Below are 8,774 nucleotides of genomic sequence, written 5' to 3' on the forward strand. Positions count from 1 at the left end.
AGTGAACGCACACCTGGCTGAAATGTGTCCTGTCACAAAGCAGCTTGGGGACAGGGGCAGGTAGACGCCATCTGTTCTGAAGACTTGCCATCCCCCTACTCCCACCCCCTGCCATCCATCCTGGGGGAACAGCAGGGTTTTTTTTTGTTTTTCTTCTGTCATCTTTCCACTTCTACAGTCACAGACAAATGGACCAGGGCCACGGTTTAGACATCAGGATTTTTCTCCTCGGATCTTTGCTTCTCACTCTTGTGTATGGGGAGGGTAAATAATGTCAGAACCTAATAAAAATGTTTCCAGTCCCCCGAAGCTAAGAAAGCATTTGAATGTAGTGAGTGATGTTATAACACCTTCTTCATCAGGGCTGTGTGCTTCTCAGACACGGAGCTGACTACAGACAGGGAGCCACCGTGCTCCCTGGAGTAACCTCCTCGGAGAAGGTCCGCAGGGGCTGGCTGGGAATGGGGGCCTCCCTTCTCTTTGCAGCCAGGGGTTCAGGCCTGAGGGGGTCCAGCTGGCTCTCTTGGCAGTGGAGTTTACCCTCAGGCTGGTTAATGGAATCCATGGTCACCCACAACCATAGCTGGCCGCCTCTTCCAGACCCTTTGTCCGAGTGGCCTCTGTGCCCTGGGTTCCTCTCTTCGCCTCCTCTGCCTGCAGACTCATCTGAGATGTGCTCTCCTGGAGAACGCATTCTCTGAGCCCTCAGCCTGAGCGATGCCACCTTTATATTTATTTAATTTCTTTTATTATTTTATTTTTTTAATGCTTTAAAAAAATTTATTTATTTATTCCCTTTTGTTGCCCTTGTTGTTTTATTGTTGTAGTTAGTCTTGTTGTTGTCGTTGTTGTATAGGACAGAGAGACATGGAGAGAGGAGGGGAAGACAGAGAGGGGGAGAGAAAGACAGACACCTGCAGACCTGCTTCACCGCTTGTGAAGTGGCTCCCCTGCAGGTGGGGAGCCGGGGGCTCGAACCGGGATCCTTAACACCGGTCCTTGTGCTTTGCGCCACACGTGCTTAACCCGCTGCACTACCGGAATACTGACACCCCCCCCCCCAGGTGACAATAAAAAAGAAAAGAAAAGTTTCTAACTTAAACCCATTGTTTTTCCACTAGGTTCAGTCTCCTGCTGTGGCTGTTCTCAGAATGTGGAACATCAACACGGACAGACGAGGCCCAGGAGGGGTGCAGGGAACTGGACTCTCATGCACGAGGTCTAGAGTTCAATCCCTGGCATCTCTTGTGCCAGAATGAACCTCTGATTCTCTTCCCCTCCTCTCACAAATGAATAAATAAATAAATACATCGGAAAGAGGATGAGGGTTTTTTTTTTTTTAAGATTTATTTATTTATGAGAGAGGTAGAAGGAGAGGAAAGAAAGAAAGAACCAGACATCACTTCAGTACATGTGCTGGCAGGGGGATTGAACTCAGGGCCTCATGCTTGAAAGTCCAAAGCCTCATCACCTGCGCCAATCACCTCCCGGACCACAAGAGGACGAGTCTTGCGTTCAGCATGCTGACTGCAGGGCCAGGCCATTAAGACGAGTTGGAAGCAGGAGCCAAAATGCAGAACACGAGTGTGTACATGTGGTGCAGGTGTTTCTTCGGTGAGGTGGATGAGGAGGGGGAATGAGGCAATGCAGGAGATGTTTAGAGCTGGGGTTTGGGGCACATTTGCCAGGCTAGCATCGCGGGCAAGAGAGAGGGGGGGAGGGGGAGGGGGAGGGGGAGGGGGAGGGGGAGAGGGAAGAGGGAGAGGGAGAGGGAGAGGAGAGGGAGAGGGAGAGGGAGAGGGAGAGGGAGAGGGAGAGGGAGAGGGAGAGGAGAGGGAGAGGGAGAGGAGAGGGAGAGGGAGAGGGAGAGGAGAGGGAGAGGGAGAGGGAGAGGAGAGGAGAGGGAGAGGGAGAGGGAGAGGGAGAGGGAGAGGGAGAGGGAGAGGGAGAGGGAGAGGGAGAGGAGAGGAGAGGGAGAGGGAGAGGGAGAGGGAGAGGGAGAGGGAGAGGGAGAGGGAGAAGGAGAGAGATGGCCCAGGAACCAAGCTCATGGCGGTGGCAATACAAATCTTTATTCATGCGGGAGCCCCAGAGTTGGGCGTGAGTGCCGCGGGTTAAGCCACGTGGAGCCAAAAACCGCAGTGGTCAGCGTCCGCCTCCCCCCCGCACACCTGCCCTCCTCTAGGTTGGGACGTGGAAGAGAGGAAGAGAGAGAAACCAGAAACAGAAGTGACTTTTATAGGATAAAACCAGAAGCAGCAAGTCGGAAACGGAAATGGCTAGGAAAAGGGGATGGAGAAAGGAAAAAGGCCCTCTGGAAAACTTCCCTAGCAACTGTTGCGATGGTTTGAACTGGTGGGCTTAATGTTACCCTGCAGGCAGGGCGGGTCTCGAGGTAGAAAGAAGATAGATCAAAGGAATGGATGAGGAATCTTTCAGGCAAAGCAATGATTATGTAAATAGGCCCTAGTGTCAGCCATGGAGGATGGAGCAGGGGCTGCCCCACACACATTCATGGTGCTGTCGGTCTTGCCCTCTGCGTCAGCACCAAGCCTCAGGCTGGGTGGATGAAAGCCCTCATTAGGACCCTGGGATGGAGACTAATTTCTTCTTTTGCTATTTAGAGCTTAGCCCAAAGTTCTATTGACAAAGTGACTCCAGTGTAATGAGAATAATAAACACGAAAAAGATAATGAGCTCAGAATATCCCTCCTCCCATCCCCAACAAAGCTAATTGTCTGCTGGATTCTTGCAAATTGTTCATGAATTCCTAGAGATGAGGAATCAGGTTGCCGAGTGCAGTGCTGTGTCTGTAGGTGGGTCCACCCAGCACCTGATATTTCACAGGTGAGCACACCTGACACCTGCCAAGTCACCAGGCACATGCACTGTCCAGGTGAGTCCTGACTGGCCTGAGTTTGTGTGGGACCCAGGTCCAAGCCCAGTGAACTTGGATGTGATATTTCTCCCTCTCTCCCTTTGCCTCTGTTTCTTTTAGAAAACCTTGGTCCAGAATGGTGAAGTCACCCCTTCCCTCAATTCTTCCCCCCCCCCCAATTTTTTAAAAATGACAAATTATTTCTTTTTTATAATTTATTTTAATTTTTATTTATTAGATAGAGACAGAAAGACATTGAGAAGGGAGGGGAGGTAAGGAGAGAGAGAGAGAGAGACAGAGGGACACCTGCAGCCCTGCTTCACCACTCGGGAAGCTTTCCCCCTGCAGGTGGGGACTAGGGGCTTGAACCCGGGTCCTTGCACATTTCAACATGTGCCAGCTTGACTGGGTTTTTTTTTTTTTGCCTTTTAACTGATAGTTTTTCATACAGAAGACACAGCCACATTTTTTTCTTCTTTATTTAAAGATTTATTATTTTTTATAATGGGAGATACAGAGAAAGGGATTGTGAGAGAAGAGCGTCAGTCTTTGTTGGCACAGGATAACGGCCAGGAACGGGACCTTCCACTGAACATTTTGTTTCCATTCTAATTCTGATGCTGGGCTCCCTGAAAACACAAAGGCCCATCACCATGCCTAAAACATTCATTCTGAATTACATTCTCAAGTTTTGCCTTCTAACATGTATCCTGTGAATACTTCAGAAACTCTTTTGATGAAAAAGAAAGGCGATCTGAAGAATGCAGGTCTTGGCGATTGTCCTTTGCTACTGATCTAGGTAATGCCAAAATCTGAGCAGACGACAGCAGCGTAAGTCACTCTAGGAGAGAGAACTGCGTGGGAATGACACAGGCTAAGGGCCTGTGTGAGGGTGAGCCCTGGCACCGGCCACTGGCGCACCTGGCTGAGCACACTTGTTACAATTCACAAGGACCCGGGTTCAAGCCCCCAGTCCCCACCTGCAGGGGGAAAGCTTCGTGAGTGGTAAAGCAGTGCTGCAGGTGTCTTTCTGCCTTGTCCTTCCCCCTTGACTTCTCTGTCTCTATTAATTAAATAAATAAGGTATTTTTAAAAAGAAGAATGAGCCCTGATAGCTTAACGAGGGCAGGAAACACATTGCTTGCCATGACCTGGCCCATCATTCTCACATTTACAGGAAAGCAGATTCTTCCCCCCCCACACACACACACACCCCTCTTGGGGTCTCCTGAGGCTCAGTGCCAGCACTATGAGTCCACTGCTCCTGGCAGCCATTTGTTCCCAATTTATTGGATTGAACAGAGAGAACTTGAGAGGGGAGGGGGAGGCGAGAAGAAGGGAGACAGAGAGACACCTGCAGATCTGCTTCACCACTTGTGAAGCGACCCTTCTGCAGGTGGGGAGCCTGGGACTAGAACCTGGATCCTTGCACTTCCTATTATGTACGCTTAACCCACTGCGCTACCACCAGGCCCCTGGAAAGAAGATTCCTTAACAATGAATCAGTCGATTTACTTTATATAGGAGAATGAGAGCAGAGCAGTGCTGGGGATTGAACCTGGGGCCTCAGGCTTGCAGGTCCTGTTCTCCAACGCTCAAGTGTTTCTCCTGCAAGGGGGGCCGAGGGCACCCGCCTTCTCTGTTGCTTTGCCCTGAGCCTTCACTGCTTCACCATCCTGTTTTTCTTTCTCACTGTCTGTGCAGTTTTGCAGCTCTCAGGCGACCTGTCAGGCTTTTACTGCAGACAGAGAGAGATGGAGAGAGACTACATTACAGTACCGCTCCACCATCCAGGACGCTTCCTTCCCCATGCCAACCTGAGCTCTAGCCCTGGCACTGTCTGTGCCAGACTGGCTTGCCCTCTCTCTGTCCCCCCTACTCTCTCAGCTTCTCTTTGTCTCTACCCAAAATAAGTATAGAAAAGTATTATAAAAAAATCAAAAACAAGGTTATAGAGGCTTAAATTTTCTGTTCAATGTCCTATCTCCTTTCTCCCTTCTTTTTTTTTTTTTTGGTTCTTTGAAAGAGAAAATTTCCAGAACATCACTCTGGCTCCTGCAGCACCAGAGATCAAATTCAAGACCTCCCGCTTGTCAGTCCAATGGCCTAGTGGAGAGAATCACCCCCAAACCTCATTCCCATTTCCCCAGCAGAGGTTGACTTTATTTACTTTCTATGAGATAGAGTTTTGAATGAGAGAGAGAGAGAGCAGAGCACCCTTCCAGCACGTGTTGGCACCACCAGCCCCAGCGCCTCCACCCACCGCGGGAGCCGTGTCCCTGGCCACTCCGTGCCCCATTTTCATGGCACATCCTAATTAAAAATGAATGTTAGAATGTAGAAGATAAAAGGCATAGTGACTCTGCCTCCTAATTAATCTGTGGTGTGTGCAGCTTTGCTTTCAAGTTGTGTGGTGACGGGGATGAGGTTTGGTCTATATGAGACGCTCTCCACGGGGACCTTGGGAGAGGCACAGCCGTGTCACCAGGAGAAGCGCCTTTCTGTGTGACTTCTCCCTGCCTGGTGTGAGACAGAATCCCAGCAAGAATCTACAGAGAGGTGAGCAGACACCCACTCCTAAGTAGGGGCAGGGGAGAGACAGACAGAGAAAGAGAGAGACAGACAGAGAAAGAGAGAGACAGAGAAAGATAGGAAGAACTGGCGAGAAGGAAAGAGAAGGAGAGGGAGATAGGAAGAGGGAAAGAGGGAGATAGGGAGAGAGAGGGATAGGGAGAGGTATGGAGAGGGAAAGAGGGAGAGGAAGAGGGATATCAGAAGATAGAGGGACAGGGAGAGACAGAGAGACACACAGAGACAGAGAGAGAGAGAGAGAGAGAGGAGGAAAGAGAGGGGCAGAGAGACAGACAGAGAGATGGGGAACTAGACTGGGGGATCCCTCTCAGCCTTCAAGGTGGGAACTTGGCTCCTTAAAGGACAAGTAACTTGACAGCAGTAGAGTTCAGCTCCCAGGACATTTCACCAGCACGAGGTGTCATATTGATCTGAACTTCCATTAAAATGGCCCTGGTTGTTCTTAGAGGAGAAAATTAAAAAGTCACAACATGAGCCTGCTGTTTAGTTAGGAGCTGTCTGTCCCTCTGGATGTGCTGTAGGGAGCAGCCCTGGGGTCCAGCTACTCACTGGCCTTGCACATTGAGGCCCTCGACCTGCCATGAAGTCTCCCCTTCCTTGTCCCTCTCCCTCTGCCTCTCCCATCCTGCTGGGGCTCCGTTGGTAGCACTATGAATCCACTGATCCTGGTGGCTTTCTTTTTTCTTTTTGCATTTTTATTGGACAGGATGGAGAGAGACTGAGAGAGGAGGAGGGAGACAGAGAGAAAGAGATACCCACGGCCCTGCTTCACCACTCTTAAAACTTTCCTCCTAACCTGCCAGTGGATTCCAAGCTTGACGGCTCAAAGGCCAAGGGCAGGTGACCGGTGCAGTTCACATCTGTGAGCAAAGCCGGCAGAAAAGTCCACAGGGCAAAGCGTGAGATACCTCGAGCAGTCCTAGTGTGTGACCGTGGCGTCAGGAGCACCGAGCTCGACGTCTGTGTCCCAACACAGCCCAGGGCTTAGTCTCCCAGCAGCTGTACTGGGAACCTGCATTAGCTTCCTGGCAGGGTCACCTGAGGAAGCAGAAAGACCACCAGAAATGTCATCTATTGTTTCCTGCCCCAACTGCCTTGAAGGCAACAGCTTTCTTTTAAAAATCATATTTATTTTTCTTTCTCTTTTATTCAATAGGACAGAAATTGAGGAGCGAGGGAGAGAGAAAGGTAGACACCTGCATCCCTGCTTCACCACTCATGGAACTTCCCCCTCTCATGCCCCTAGTAAGTGGGGATGGGGGCTCGAACCCAGGCCTTTGAGCATGGTAATGTGTGTACTTAACTAGGTGTGTCACTGCCCCAACCTTGACGGCTTCTTCTTCTATTGGGAAAAGTCCACTCAGAGTTTCAGAGTGGTGAAACATCAGCAGTGACAACAGAAAAAAATTCATTTCATGTGAGAGACAGAGACAGACAGTGCCAGGCGGCACACCCAGTCAGATGCATCCAGCACTAAAGCCAAAAGCCATGCGAGGAGCCCAGGTTGAACTCTGCATCCCCACTGGGTGGGCGGGCGCTTCACAAGTGAAGCAGGTCTGCTGGTGTCTCTCTTTCTCCCTCTCTATCTTCCCCTCCTCTCTCAATTTCTCTCTGTCCTGTCCAATAAAAGGGAAAAAAATGGCCACCAGGAGCAGTGGATTCATATTTATGGCACCGAGCCCCAGTGATAACCCTGGAGATGAGACAGAGAGAGAGAGAGAGAGAGAGAGAGAGAGAGGGAGAAAGGAAGAGAGAGAAAAGAAGAGAGAGAGAAAGAAAGAGAGAGAGAGAGAAAGAGAGAGAGAGAGAAAGAAAGAGAGAGAGAGAAAGAGAGAGAGCAAGAGAAAGAGAGAGCCTTAGGGCTGCTCCACTTTTCATGAAGATCCCCTTGCAGGGGGTCCCACATGGTGTTTCCAGAACCAGGTGCTCCTGCTAGGCGTAGTGAGCATTCTGCCAGCTGAATGCCCTCATTTTTTCATGCAGAAGCCGTTTTGCAGATTTTCAGGTGGCTTAAAGGCCTGAAGAGTCACACCAGCCCTCCTTCCTGCTTACCACCCGCTGGAGGCAGAGCCCTGACTCCCAGCCGCCAGCCACCAGCCCCCAGCACACACACTGCTATCCACCTTCTTCTCAACAAAGTGACGGGCAGGCCCACTGGAGTGAGTGAACTTGATCTTACAGTTGTGGGTTCCAGTTGTGGGTTCTCTCTTTCTGCCAAAGCTGGGGGGCAGGGGTGAATGCTGAGTTCTAAGTGGCTGGAGGAGGCCAGCTTGGAGCCAGAGGTCCTGGGCCAGGCCGGCTGAAGAGACTTGCCAGGGGACAGGACCATCCCCTGGGACGGCAGAAGCCTGGAGGGCCTGGGCTCGCTGAGCAGGAGCAGAAAGCCCGGCTCCCAACTAATGAGAGATTCTCCACAAGCAGCAGAAGCAGTACCGCAGCCCTAATAGAATTTCAATGAGCTCAATGCCTCTTTCCGCCCAAGTTCAGCCACTCAGGGAAGAGACAATTACCTTGTGAAAATGGAACACTCTCTCTATATTATCCCTTCATTAAAATATTCAAATCAAGGTAACAACACCGGTTCCAAGCTCATTTATAAAGAAAAATAACATTAATGCATTTTAACACTAATGCATTTAGCTCTGAGCACTCACTTCCCAGAGATGTTAAAATGTGAAGTTTGTAAAATGCTCAGCGATGTTGAACTTGGATTGCAACCTAATGCTTGAATTGCTACATTTAACATTAAAAGCATGTTATTAATCTTCAATTTAGGGGAGAATAATTTTCACTCACTGTGCAAGGGGGGGGAGCCTAGTTATGATGGGATTTCATTCAGATCAAATTTGCTTTAATTGCAATTCTATTAAATTAGAAACAGACATTTTATCCCGATATGATTCTTTGATGTCTTTAGTTTTAATGCTAATAAAAGCATTATCGCCACAGGTGTGAACTACATTATGTAGAATAATTATGGCTTAAATTAAAGATGTGTCAAGCTCCTGGAAAAGTAATTTGGAAAACACAGGCAGATAAAACAGGTGAAACTCAGGAGGTAGTGTGGCTTCCCACATTTGTGCCAACACCACTTTCTCATTACATTTGTACAGACAGCAATATTACCATCAAGAATCAAACCTCCAAGACGTGGTTCAACAACATGCTGCCAAGAAATCGAGTGGAACACTTTGCAGACAGAGAAAGAAAGACATTGTAGCAGAACGCCTAATACAAATGAAAAAAATAATAAACTAAAGATTGGTAGCCATGCAGACAAGTGAGGGAAACACAGTGTCGAATT

The 8,774-nt window shown here is 49.3% G+C and overlaps 1 long non-coding RNA gene across 1 annotated transcript; it reads left to right on the forward strand.

The window, feature by feature from the left end:
* Nucleotides 1–5,009: 5,009 nt before the first annotated feature.
* Nucleotides 5,010–8,240, forward strand: LOC132532961 (uncharacterized). The gene is made up of 2 exons (XR_009544864.1): nucleotides 5,010–5,437; nucleotides 7,454–8,240. It is a non-coding gene; the product is annotated as an uncharacterized LOC132532961 (long non-coding RNA).
* The last annotated feature ends 534 nt before the right edge of the window (nucleotides 8,241–8,774 follow it).

The sequence above is a fragment of the Erinaceus europaeus genome, chromosome 15, assembly GCF_950295315.1.
Source record: "Erinaceus europaeus chromosome 15, mEriEur2.1, whole genome shotgun sequence".
Lineage (NCBI taxonomy): Eukaryota > Metazoa > Chordata > Mammalia > Eulipotyphla > Erinaceidae > Erinaceus > Erinaceus europaeus.